The sequence below is a fragment of the Onychomys torridus genome, chromosome 6 (assembly GCF_903995425.1).
Source record: "Onychomys torridus chromosome 6, mOncTor1.1, whole genome shotgun sequence".
Taxonomy (NCBI): Eukaryota; Metazoa; Chordata; class Mammalia; order Rodentia; family Cricetidae; genus Onychomys; species Onychomys torridus.
The window spans coordinates 26,676,996-26,691,138 of NC_050448.1; positions in this window are offsets into that span (position 1 = coordinate 26,676,996).

A 14,143-nucleotide genomic window follows, 5' to 3' on the forward strand; every position below is an offset into this window, starting at 1 on the left:
TCATTCTGTATATAAATCTGTGTATTTTTATTGGAGAACTGAGATCATTGCTATTGAGAAGTATCAATGACTGATGATTGCTTATTCCTGTTTTTTTTTTTGTTGTTGTTGCTGTTAATGTGAGTGGTGGTGGGGTGATTGTTTCCCTTGGTGTGAGATTATTTATTTCCTATGTTTTCATAGATATAGTTAACCTCTTCGGGTTGTAATTTGTTTTTTTTGTTGTTTTGGTTTTTGTTTTTCTAGTTCCTTTTGTAGGGCTGAATTTGTAAGGAACACCCCTGAAAACATTGGCAGTGGAGATAACTTCTTGAACATGAATCTAATAGCATGAGCACTAATATTAACAATTATTAAATGGGACTTTGCTGGGCAGTAGTGACATGTGCCTTTAAGCCCAGCACTTGAGAAACAGAGGCAGGCAGATCTTTGAGTTCAAGACCATTATGGACTTCAAAGTGAGTTACTGGACAGCCAGTACTAGCTACCCAGAAGAATCCTGTCCTGACCCTCACCAACATAAAAAATGGAACCTCATGAAACAAAAAAGCTTCTGAAGTGCAAAGGTGATGCTCAATAGTACAAAATGACAGCCTACAGATTGGGAAAGAATTTTAACCAACTCTGTACCCAATATAGGGCTAATATCCAAAATATATTATGAGTTCAAGGAACCATAAATTAAGAAAACAAATGATCAAATTAAAAAAACAGGGTATATATATAAACAGCGAATTCTCAAGATAGAAATCTCAAATGACTGAGAAACAATTTTTAAAAGGTTCAATATTTTTAACCATAAGGAAAATGCAAATCAAAACTACTTTGATATTCCATATTACTCCTGTCTACATGGCAAAGGTCAAAAATATGAGTTACAGCTCATGCTAGCTGGCAAAGGTATGGAACAAGGGGAACACTTTTCCATTTTTGGTGGGAGTGCAAACTTGTACAGCCACTTTGGAAATCGATATGGCAGTTCCTCAGAAAACTGGGAATTGATCTAACTCAACACCCAGCTCTACAACTCTTGGGAATATATCCAAGTCACACTCCATACAGCCACAAATCTGTTTCTCACCTAAGTTGTGGGCAGTTTATAAATAACAGCCAGAAACTGGAAATAAACTAAATGTCCCTTAACCAGGGAATAGATAAAGAAGTTGTGGTACATTTCCACATGGAGTATTACTCTTTAGAAACAATGACATCAGGCAAATGGATGGAACTAGAAAAGATCATCCTGAGGGAAGTAACCCTGACCTTGAATGAGAAACATTGTACATACTCACTTATATATGGATTTTAGCTGCTAAATAAACAAAATCATGTCCCAATGATATAGAATAATTTAACAATGTGAAGATGAATTACATTTGTCTATACTGCCTTTTATTATTATTATTATATTTGTGTTTTAATTTTACATATCAGCCATGGGTTCCTCTGTCCTCCCCCATTCCACCTCTGCCCCCAACTTCCCCCCAGCCCATCCCCTCCATTCCCATCTACTCCAGGGCCAAGACTCTCCTGGGGATTCATTTAAACCTGCTAGATTCAGTAAAGGCAGGTCCAGTCCCCTCCTTCCAGGCTGAGCGAAGTGCCCCTGTGTAAGCCCAAGGTTCCAAACAGCCAGCTCATGCACTAAGGACAGGTACCAGTCCCACAGCCTGGATGCCTCCCAAACAGTTCAAGCTATTCAATTGTCTCACTTATCCAGAGGGCCTGATCCAGCTGAGGGCTTCACAGCCATTGGTTCATAATTCATGTGCTTCCATTTGTTTGGCTGTTTGTCCCTGTGGTTTTCCAGTCTTGGTCTCAACAATTCATGCTCTTACAATCCCTCCTCTTTCTCGACAATTGGACACCTGGAGCGCCACCTGGGTCCTGGCTGAGGCTATCTGCATCCACTTCCATCAGTTATTGGATGAGAGTTCCATCACGACTGTTGGGGTGTTTGGCCATCTGATCGCCAGACTAGGTCAGATCAGGCTTTCTCTCAACAATTGCCAGCAGTCTACAGAGGATGTATCATTGTGGAATTCTGGGGACCTCTCCAGCACTCTGCCTATTCCTGTTCTCATGTGGTCTTCATGAATCATGGTCTGTTATTCCTTGTTCTCCCTTTCTGTTCTTGATCAAGCTGGGATCTCCTGCTCCCCTAAGCTCTCTTTCCCTCAAACCTTGCACTTCATTACTCCCACTGTCGTCCATGTTGTTCATGTAGATCTCATTCATTTCTCTATCATTGGGTGATCCCTGTGTCTTTCCTAGGGTGCTGTTTCCTAGGTAACCTCTGAGGAGTTTTGTAGAAGTCTAGACGTCTTTGTTTTACATCTAATATCTGCCTATGAGTGAGTACATACCATGTTTGTCCTTCTGAGTCTGGGTTACCTCACTCAGGATAAATTTTTCCAGATGCATCCATTTGCCTGCCAACCTCATGATGTCATTGTTTTTCTCTGCTGAGTAGTACTCCATTGTGTATATGTACCACATTTTCTTTATCCATTCTCTAGTTGATGGACATCTAGGTTGTTTCCAGATTCTGGCTATTACAAACTATGCTGATATGAACATAGCTGAGCAAATGCCCTTGTGGTAAGATTGATCATTCTTTGGGTATATGCCCAAAAGTGCTACAGCTGGATCTTGGGGGAGATTGATTCCCAATTTTCTAAGGAAGCGCCATATTGATTTCCAAAGTGTCTGTACAAGCTTGCATTCCCACCAGCAGTGGAGGAGACTTCCCCTTGCTCCACATTCTCTCCAGTATAAGCTGTCTTCTGTGTTTTTGACCTTAGCCACTCTAACAGGTGTAAGGTGGTATCTCAGAGTTGTTTTGATTTGTATTTCCCAGATAATTAGGGATGTTGAGCAATTCCTTGAATGTCTTTCAGCCATTTGAACTTCCTCTGTTGAGAATTCTCTGTTTAGTTCTATAGCCCATTTCTTAATTGGACTATTGGGCATTTTGATGTCTAATTTCTTGAGTTCTTTATATATTCTGGATATCAGCCCTCTGTCAGATGTGGGGTTGGTGAAGACCTTTTCCCACTCTGTAGGCTGTTGCTTTGTCTTGTTGACCATGTCCTTTGCTCTGCAAAAGCTTTTCAGTTTCAAGAGGTCCAATTGATTGATTGTTTCTCTCAGTGTCTGTGATAGGGGTGTTATATTTAGAAAGTGAACTCTGGTGCCACTGCCTTCAAGACTACTTCCTACTTTCAATTCTATCAGTTTCAGAGTACTTGGATTTATGTTGAGGTCTTTGATCCATTTGGATTTAAGTTTTATGCATGCTGACAGATATGGAGCTATTTGCAGCCTTCTACACATTGACATCAAGTTATGCCAGCACCATTTGTTGAAGATGTTTTCTTTTCTCCATTGTACATTTCTGGCTTCTTTGTCAAAAATTATATGTTCATAGGTGTGGGGGATAATGTCAGGGTCTTCAATTCCATTCCATTGTTCCACATGTCAGTTTTAATGCCAGTACCAAGCTGTTTTTATTAAAATAGCTCTATAGTAGAACTTGAGGACTCGGATTGTGATGTGATGCCTCCAGAGGTTGTTTTATTATACAGGATTCTTTTGGCTATCCTGGGTTTTTTTGTTTTTCCATATGAAATTGAGTATTATTCTTTCCAGATCTGTGAAGAATTGTTTTGCTAATTTGATGGGGATTACATTGAATCTGTAGATTGCTTTGGTAAGATCACCATTTTTACTATGTTAATCCTACCTATCCATGAGCATGGGAGATCTTTCCATTTTCTGACATCTTCTTCAATTTGTTTTTTTCAGGGACTTAAAGTTCTTGTCATATAGGTCCTTCACATGCTTAGTTAGAGTAACCCCAAGGTATTTTATAACATTTGTGGCTATTGTAAAGGGTGATGTATCTCTGATTTCCTTCTCAGCCTGTTTGTCTACTGTATATAGAAGGGCTACTGGTTTTTTTGAGTTGATCTTGTATCTTGCAATGTTACTGAAGGTTTTTATTAGCTGTATCAGTTCCTTGGTTGAATTTTTGGGATCACTCATGTATTCTCACATGTCATCTGCAAATAGGGAGAGCTTGACTTCTTCCTTTCCAATTTGTATCCACTTAATCTCTTTATGTTGTCTGATAGCTCTGGCTAGAACTTCAAGTACTATATTGAATAAGTACGGGAAGAGGGGAGAGCCTTGTCTTGTCCTTGATTTTAGTGGTATTGCTTTGAGTTTCTCTCCATTTAATTTGATGTTGGCTGTTGGCTTGCTGTAGATTGCCTTTATTATGTTTAGGTATGTTCCCTCTATTCCTGATCAATCCAAGACCTTTATCATGAAGGGGTGTTGGATTTTGTCAAATGCCTTTTCTGCATCTAGTGCGATGATCATGTGTGGTTTTTTTCCTTGAGTTAGTTTATATGGTGTATTATATTGATGGACTTTCGTATGTTGAACCACCCTTGCATCCCTGGGATGAAGCATACTTGATCATGATGGATAATTGTTTTGAGGTGTTCTTGGAGTCTGTTTGCCAGTATTTTGTTGTGTATTTTTGCATCATTGTTCATGAGGCAGATAAGTTTGTAGTTCTCTTTCTTTGTTGCATCTTTGTTTGGTTTAGGAATCAGGGTAATTGCAGTCTCATAGAAGGAGTTTAGTAATATTCCTTCTGCTTCTATTGTGTGGAACAATTTAAAGAGCATTGGTATTAAGTCTTATTTGAAGATCTGGTAGAATTCTTCACTGAAACTAACTGGTCCTGGGCTGTTTTTGGTTGGGAGAGTTTTAATGACTGATTCTATTTCCTTAGGTGTTATTGGACTATGAAAATGGTTTACCTGGTCTTGATTTAACTTAGGTATGTGATACCTATCCAGAATATTAACCATTTCATTTAGATTTTCCAGTTTTGTGGAGTAGAGGTTTTTGAAGTATGACCTGATGATTCTCTGGATTATGTCCCCCTTTTCATTTCTGACTTTGTTAATTTGGATGCTCTCCCTCTGTCTTTTGGTTAGTTTGGATAAGGGCTTGTCTATCTTGTTGATCTTCTCAAAGAACCAACTCTTTGTCTCATTAATCCTTTTTATTGCTCTCTTTATTTCTATTTTATTGATTTCAGCTCTCAATTTGATAATTTCCTGGTGTCTGTTCCTCCTGGGAGATTTTGCTTCTTCCTGTTCAAGGGCTATCAGGTGTGCTGTCAAGTCACTAGCATGAGATTTCTCCAGCTTCTTTATGTGGGAAATTAGTGCTATGAATTTCCCTCTTAGCACTGCTTTCATTGTATCCCATAAGTTTGGGTATGTGGTGTATTTATTTTCATTGATCTCTAGGAAGTTTTTAATTTCTTTCTTTATTTCTTCCTCAAGCCATTGGTGATTCAGTTGAGCATTGTTTAGTTTCCATGAGATTGTAGGACTTCTGTAGTTGTTTTAGTTGTTGAAATCTAACTTTAAAACATGGTGGTCTGATAGATCGCAGGAGGTTATTCCAATTGTTTTGTATGTGTTGAGATATGCTTTGTGGCCAAGTATGTGGTCGATTTTAAAGAAGGTTCCATGGGGTACTGAGAAGAAGGTATATTCTTTTTTGTTTGGGTGGAATGTTCTGTAGACATCAATTAAGTCCATTTGAGCCATAACATCAGTTAAGGCCATTATATCTCCGTTAAGTTTCAATTTGGCTTTTCTGTCCAGAGGTGAAAGTGGGGTGTTTAAGTCTCCCACTATTAATGTGTGGGGTTTTATATGTGATTTAAGCTTTAGTAATGTTTCTTTTACATATGTGGGTGCCCTTGTGTTTTGGGCATATATGTTCAGAATTGAGACTTCATCTTGGTGGATCTTTTCTGCGATGAGTATGTAATGTCCTTCATCATCTCTTTTGATTGATTTTAGTTTGAAGTCTATTTTGCTGGATATTAGGATGGCTACATCTGCTTGCTTCTTAAGAACATTTGATTGGAAATCATTTCCTAGCCTTTTATTCTTAGGAGGTGTCTGTCTTTGAATTTGAGGTGTGTTTCTTGTATGCAGCAGAAAGATGGGTCTTGATCTCATATCCATTCTGTTAGTCTGTGTCTTTTTATAGGTGGATTAAGTCCATTGATATTAAGGGATATTAATGACCAGTGATTGTTCTTTCATTTTATTATTTTTATTTGTTGGTGGTAGTGTGTGTGTACTTCTCTTCTTTGGGGTTTACTGCTGTGGTGTTATCTTTTGCCTGTGTTTTCATGGGTGTATTTGCCTTCCTTAGGTTGGAATTTTCCTTCTACTGCTTTCTGTAGGGCTGGGTTTGTGCATAAGTATTGTTTAAATCTGGTTTTGTCTTGGAAGGTCTTGTTCACTCCATCTATGTTGATTGAAAGTTTTGCTGGGTATATTAGTCTAGGTTGGCATCCATGGTCTCATAGTGTCTGCATTATATCTGTCCAGGTCCTTCTGACTTTCAAAGTCTCAATTGAGAAATCAGGTGTTATTCTGATGGGTTTGCCTTTATAAGTCACTTGGCCTCTTTCCTTTGCTGCCCTTAATATTTTTTCTTTATTATGTATGTTTAGTTGTTTAATTATTATGTGACAAAGGGACTTTTTTGGGGGGTCCAGTCTGTTTGGTGTTCTATAGGCTTCTTGTATGTTCATAGGCATTTCCTTCTTTAAGTTTGGAAAGTTTTCTTCTGTGATCTTGTTAAATATATTTTCTGTGCCTTTGAGTTGGTATTCTCCTGCTTCCTGTATCCCTATTATTTGTAGGTTTGGTCTTTTCATGGTGTCCTAAATTTCTAGGACATTTTGAGTCATTACTTTGTTGGTTTTAGTATTTTCTTTGACTGATGAATCTACTTCTTCTAACGTAATTTCAACACCAGAGATCCTCTCTTCCATCTCTTGCATTCTTTTGGTTATACTTGCATCTGAAGTTCCTGTTTGTTTACTCAGATTTTCTATTTCCAGCATTCCTTTTGCTAGTGTCTTCTTCATTTTTTCTATTTCCCTCTTCAGGTCTTGGACTGTCTCCCTTGGTTTTTCATGATTTTCTTTCAGGGACTTATTGTTTTCTTCTGCTTTAATTGTCCTTTCCTGTTGTTTTTTATAGCAGTCTTCCATTTTTTGTTTGTCTGTTCCTCCACTTTATTTTTGATTTCTTCTATATAAGGCTCTAGCCTCTTCATGATGTTACTTTTAAGGTTGTTTTCTTCTTCTTCTTCCATTCCGTGATGTTCAGGTTTAGCTGTTGGAGAAGGGCTAGGTTCTGTTGATGCTGTATTGGTCTTTATTTTGTTGTATGTACTTCTGCCTTGACGTCTGCCCATCTCCTTGTGGGTTCTTTCTTGGTCTTATCAGTGCACTTTGTCCATACAGAGCTGACAGATTTAGGGACCCTCTCTCTGGTACAGATGGAAGCTCTGGTCCAGATGAGATTGCTAGCCAGATAGGAGCTGGGGGGCTGGGCTCTGAGTCTCAGGATGTCCCTGGGGTCTCCTTATCTTGTCCAGATGGGAGTTCCAGGACAGGTTGGAAGCTCTGGTCCAGATGGGAGTACCAGGGTGGATGGTAGCTGGGGGCTGGTCTCTGATAATCAGGAAGTGGCTGGGGTCTCAGGCAAATGGGTGTGGGGGCAGGGTGTGGAGACTGCAGGATCTGCCTGTAGTCTTGAAAAAGGGGAGCCTTCCCGCAGGGCCTGCCTATTGGCAGGAACCTGGGGCCAAGTTGGGCAGGTCCTCCTGGGATGGCTGGTGCACAGGGGTGGGACACAAGGGCAGTTGCCTTTCTGACTATAACCCCAGGCACTCACCTCTGGTCCAGATGGGAGTTCTGGAGGCAGATGGGTGTTGGGGGCTGGTCTCTGAGTCTCAGGAAATGGTTGGTGTCTAGGGCAAGTGGGTGTGGGGGCAGGGTGTGGAGACTGCAGTGTCTGCCTGAATTCTTGGAAAAGGGGAGCCTTCCCACAGGGCCTGACAAATGGCCGGAAACTGGGGCCAAGTTGGGCAGGTCCTCCAGGGACAGCTGGTGCACAGGGGTGGGACCCAGGGGTAGTTGCCTCTCTGACTATAACCCCAGGCACTCACCTCTGGTCCAGATGGGACTTCTGGGGGCAGGATGTGGAGGTTGTAGGGTTCACCAGAGAGTCTTGGAGAGGGGGAACCTTGCCAGGGGGGGGGTCCTGTTCTATGGCCAGAACCTGGGACCCAGTTCAGCAGGTCTTCCCTGGACTGGCTAGTGCCCCGGGCTGTGACCATGGTGTGGCCATCTCTGGCTGTGATCCCAGGCACTCACCTCTGGTCCATATGGGAGTTCCAGGGCAGGATGGAAGCTGGGGGCTGGTCTCTGATTCTCAGGAAGTGGTTGGGGTCTCTGGCAAATGGGTGTGGGGGCAGGGTGTGGAGACTGCAGGATCTGCCTCTCTATGCTGCCTTTTTAATGATGTAAAGATGTGTTGCATTTGTTCATGCTACATTTTTTAATTTTGTAAGGATGTGTTATATTTATTACACCTTAACTGCCTAAGGCAAATGCTTGGTCTAATAAAAAGATAAAGAGCCAATAGTTATACAGGAGAGGGATAGAATGGGCTGCTAGGAAGACAGAATAAATAGGAGGATAAATCTAGACTCAAGAAGAATGAGACAGAGGAAAAGTAGAAGGGAATGAGGAAGAAAAAGAGGAAGACATCTGGGGCCAGCTTGCCAAGGAGCTGCCAACCATCTAGACTGAGTAGGACATACAGAAGGGAAGAAATATAGAAAGCCCCAAGGAAAACCATAGATAAGAGAAAACAAGAAATAAGTATAAAACTGAGCATCCATAATTAATACTAAGTGTCTGTGTCATGATTTGGAAGCTGGTTGGTAGCCCAAAAGAAAGCCTGTTGTTACACCACAATCCATAGACCCAGAAAGGTTAGATAACAAGGAAGGCTCTAACAGGGATGCTTGTATCTCCTTGGGAAGGGGGATAGAATATGTTTTCTGAGGAGACTAGAGGCAGTTTGGAGTGGTAACTGGAGGTGAGAATAAAGAGGGAGAGTATTGAGAGAGAAGACTGAATTGGAGGGCGTTTGGGAGAGCAGTGTGGAACACCTAGCAAGGTTTCCTAGTAATGGAGGATTTGATGCTGGAACTAGCCATCCTCTGTAACCAGGCAAGTCTTCCTGTGGTGGGATTGAATACCAATCCAATCACAAAAAATATTTGACATACAGTCTATCCAGCCTACAAGATGTGCTGGTGCATTACAGGCATAAAACTTGTGGGCATGGCCTATTAAAGACTAGTATAATTTGAAGCCCATGCTAAGAGAGGGAGGGAGCCCACTCCTGACACTGACTAGATGATCAGAAACCAGAGGCTGGATAGCCCAGAGACCTATGGTAGAAAAAAATCAATAAAATATTTCATCGCAATATTCTTATATACTCATAATCAGGTGTCTATCCCAATCATGAAAAGAGAGTTCTCCTCTGGCAGTTCATGTGAGCAACTGCAGAGACCCACAGCCAGGCATTAGGCAAAGAGAGAGCCCAATGTGGAGATCTCCATTGGATTCCTCCCCATCTCAGGAAACTGCAAGGAAGAGGAAGAGGAAGAATTTTAGGACCCAGAGAGGGTAAGGGAAATCAGGAGAAGATGGTACACAGATGTCAACTGAACAGAGCTCATAGGGGCTCACAGAGACTAAAGTAGTAATCAAGGAACCCGTAGGAAACTACACTACGTCCTCCATTCATATGTTATGGTTAGCTTTGTGTTGTTTTGAGACTCCTAACAGTGGGAGTGGGGGTGTCTGTCACTCTTTCTTCTGTTCTTGGGAACCTTTTCCTCCTATTTAGTTATCTTGCCAAGCCTTGACGTGAGGGTTTGTACTGAGCCTCATTTTATCTTGTTATGCTGTGTTCAGTGGATATCCCTGGAACACTTATTCCTTTCTGAATGTAATGGAGGAAAAGCAGATCTGGAAAGAGGGGGAGTGGGGGGACTGAGAGGAATGTGAGAGAAACAGGGAGGAAGACTGGGGGACGAAAATGTGGCCAAAATGTATTGAAAACAAAACATAAAAAGATTTCTTACAAGTTTTACAGGAGACCTGGTTTTGACTCCAAGCACCCACACTGACAGTTTAAAAACATCTGTAATCTCCAGTTCCAGGGGATAGGACACTATGTTCTATTCTCCATTTTCTCTACATATATATGATACACACACACACACACACACACACACACACACACACACACATATATATACATACATACATAGATATAGATAGATATACATGAAGACAAATACTCATATACATAAAATGAGTGTGAATAAATCTTTTTCTCTTAAATATGAAAAACACAAAGAAAGAAAATAAACAATTCATATCCAGAAGTAGAATAAATCTAATAATGTGCAATTATTTAAGGACTTGTGAAATGACTTAGTAGATTAAAACATTTGCAGCAAAGGCTAAACACCTGAATTTGAATCCTGATAATACACAATGGACAGAAGGTGTCTTCTGACCTTCACACATCATTCTCTCTCTCTCTCTCTCTCTCTCTCTCTCTCTCTCTCTCTCTCTCTCATACACACACACTCAAGAGCATTTTACATATAATAAATATAATGTATTTTAATTTAATTAACGATGAATATATCCTGATGGGGAGGTTTGAAGAATAGTTCATAATGAATAGGGCTGTCTTTTAAAATTCAGGGTATAAACAAGAGCAGGTAAGATTAAAAAGTCAGACAATTAAAATAATTGCAGACAGAATATAAACTATTTGTTGATCAAACATCCCAGGAAACAGAAAATTAAAGTTTAAATTTGAGCAAAAAGATTTATTCGTATGGTAGGCACATGAATTTTGATCTTGTTGAAAGAACTAGCAGAAATTGACACAGATAGGTGACACAGGACCTAAATTCCCAGGGTCAAAGAGATCTATGATTTGCAGTTGGGTAACTATAGGAACCTTTATCACTCGACAACATACTGATACACACAACCATGATCACTGTCACTACAAATGCCTTTATGTCTGTGAGAGTCTCCTTATGTGACCTAGTCTTGCCTGATCTGCAACTTTTCCACCCTCTGCCTTTGAAAGCCCAGAAGACAGCAAAGCTCAATATACTTGTATTACTCATTTACTTTTAAACAAATGATTTGCTGTTAAAATAAAATGAATTTTAAACAAAAAGGAACTGAAATGGTATTGATAATTTTCTTTCATGTGATGTAACACAAAAAAATGTGTTAGAAATGTAAAACACTCATAGATAAAAATGGATTTTCTGTGTCAAGGTCATATGTAAAATTCAATGTGTAAGGAAAATAATATATGCTGTTAAATATAGGTGAGGAAAAATATGCTAATTGTTATGTAAATAAATACAAATTCTAATAAATAATGGCATGTATGAAAGGAAAGATTAAAAATAATATTGCAGTCATGACACATTTTATAATTTCAAGTTGTGCTGCAAGGACATAAATATAGTAGATTTTGAATTCAGGACATTTAACTTTCTTGAACATAAAATAATGTGTGAGCTGTAATTACAGACACAGAAAAATATCTAATTTAATATTTTTAGAACATGTTAAATTTAACAAAACATGTTTATTGTATTTATAATTATGTGTGATTATGTTCATTTGTCTTTAATCCATGCAATTTTGCCTACCAAAGATAAAATTTTAGTGTATGATGAAATTATATAACATATTACCACAAGTATTACAATTGTTGTAACTTGAATGTTTTCAAGAAAAATCATACCATTTATTGTATCAAATGATGATTATGTAACATGTTGGAAAGGATGACAATACTTTAGTTTTTCAATCAATTTTATTGTCATTGATTTATTACAAATTCTGAAAATTGACATATAAGTTTACAAAAATGAAGTCTGTATCAATTTATACTTAGTAAAATATGATAAATTCTTTCTCAAAAATAGAATGTAGTTTTAATTTTCTTGTATAAAGTTATGTTTAAATAACTTTAAATTTGTTCGTTGTTGCCCCGGAGCTCCCATCTGGACAAGATACAGAGATCCTAGCCACTTCCTGAGACTCAGAGAACATCCCCCAGCTCCCAGCCGACTAGCACTCACATCTGGACCAGAGTTCCCATCTGGCCCAGAGCTTCCATCTGGACCAGAGAGAGGATTCCTGAATCTTTCAGCTCTGTCTGGACAAAGTGTGCTGGTAAGACCACAAACAAATCTACCAGGAGATGGGCAGACATCAAGGCAGAAGTGCATACATCAAAATAAAGAGCAATACAGCATCAACAAAACCTAGCCCTTCTCCAACAGCTAGACCTGAACACCACGGAATGGAAGAAGCAGAAGAAAACAACCTTATAAGTGACATCATGAAGAGGCTAGAGCCTTATATAGAAGAAATCAAAAATGAAGTGGAGGAACAGAAAAAGAAAATAAGAATGGTATAAAAAACTAGAGGAAAGGACAAATAAAGCAGAGGAAACCAATAAATCCATGAAAGAAAATCATGAAAAAGCAATGAAACAGATGAGGGAAATAGTCTATGACCTGAAAAGGGAAATAGAAAAACTGAAGAAGACAGAGGGAATACTCGAAATAGAAAATCTGACTAAACGAACATGAAATGCAGATGCAAGTATAACCAACAGAATGCAAGAGATGGAAGACAGGATCTCTGGTGAGGAAGATACGGTAGAAGAAATAGATTCATCAGGCAAAGAAAACACTAAAGCCAACAAAATCATGACCCAAAATGTCCAAGAAATTTGGGACACCATGAAAAGATTTAAAATATGAGTAATAAGGATAGAGGAAGAAGAATACCAACTCTAAGGCACAGAAAATATACTTAACAAGATCATAGAAGGAAATTTTCCCAACTTAAAGAGGGAAATGCCTATGAAGATACAAGAAGCCTATAGAACAACAAACAGACTAGACCCCCCCAAAAAAAAACCCTTGCCACATAATAATTAAACAACTAAATATAGAGAATATAGAAACAATATTAAGAGCAGCAAAGGAAAAAGGCCAAGTGATTATAAAGTCAAACCCATCAGAATAACACAAGATTTCTCATTGGAGACTTTGAGAGCCAGAAGGACCTGGACAGATATAATGCAGACACTAAGAGACCATGGATGCCAGCCTAGACTAAAATACCCAGCAAAACATTCAATCATCATAGGCGAAGTGAACAAGACATTCCAAGACAAAGCCAGGTTTAAACGATACTTACCCATAAATGCAGCCCTACAGAAAGCACTAGAAGGAAAATACCAACCTTAAGAAGTAAGATAAACCCCCAAAAATACAGACAATAGATAACACCACAGCAGTAAACCCCAAAGAAGAGAAGTAAACACACATGCACACTACTACCAAAAAACAAAACAAACAAATAAACAAACAAAAAACAGGAATGAACACTCACTGGGCATTAACAATCCTTAATATCAATGGATTTAATTATCCTATAAAAATAAACAGGATAACTGAACGGATATGAAAGCAGGACCCAACTCTCTGCTGCATACAAGAAACGCACCTCAAATTCAAAGACAGACACTACCTAAGAATAAAAGGCTTGGGAAAGAATTCCCAATCAAATGGACTTAAGAAGCAGGCAGGTGTAGCCATCCTAATATCCAACAAAATAGACTTCAAACTAAAATCAATCAAAAGAGATGATGAAGGACATTACATACTCATGGCAAGAAAGATCCACCAAGATAAAGTTTCAATTCTGAACATTTATGCCCCAAACACAAGGGCAAACACATATGTCAAAGAAACATTACTAAAGCTTAAATCACATATAAAACCCCACACATTAATTGCTGGAGACTCCAATAGTCCACTTTCACCAATGGACAAACCTGTCAAATTGAAACTTAACAGAGAAATAAAGGACTTAATTGATGTTATGACTCAAATGGACTTAATCAATATCTACAGAACATTCCACCCAAACAAAAAAGAATATACCTTCTTCTCAGTACCCCATGGAACCTTCTCTAAAATTGACCACATACTTGGCCACAAAGCAAATCTCAACAGATACAAAACAATTGGAATATCCTCCTGCATTCTATCAGATACTATGGTTTAGAGTTAGATTTCAACAACAACAAAA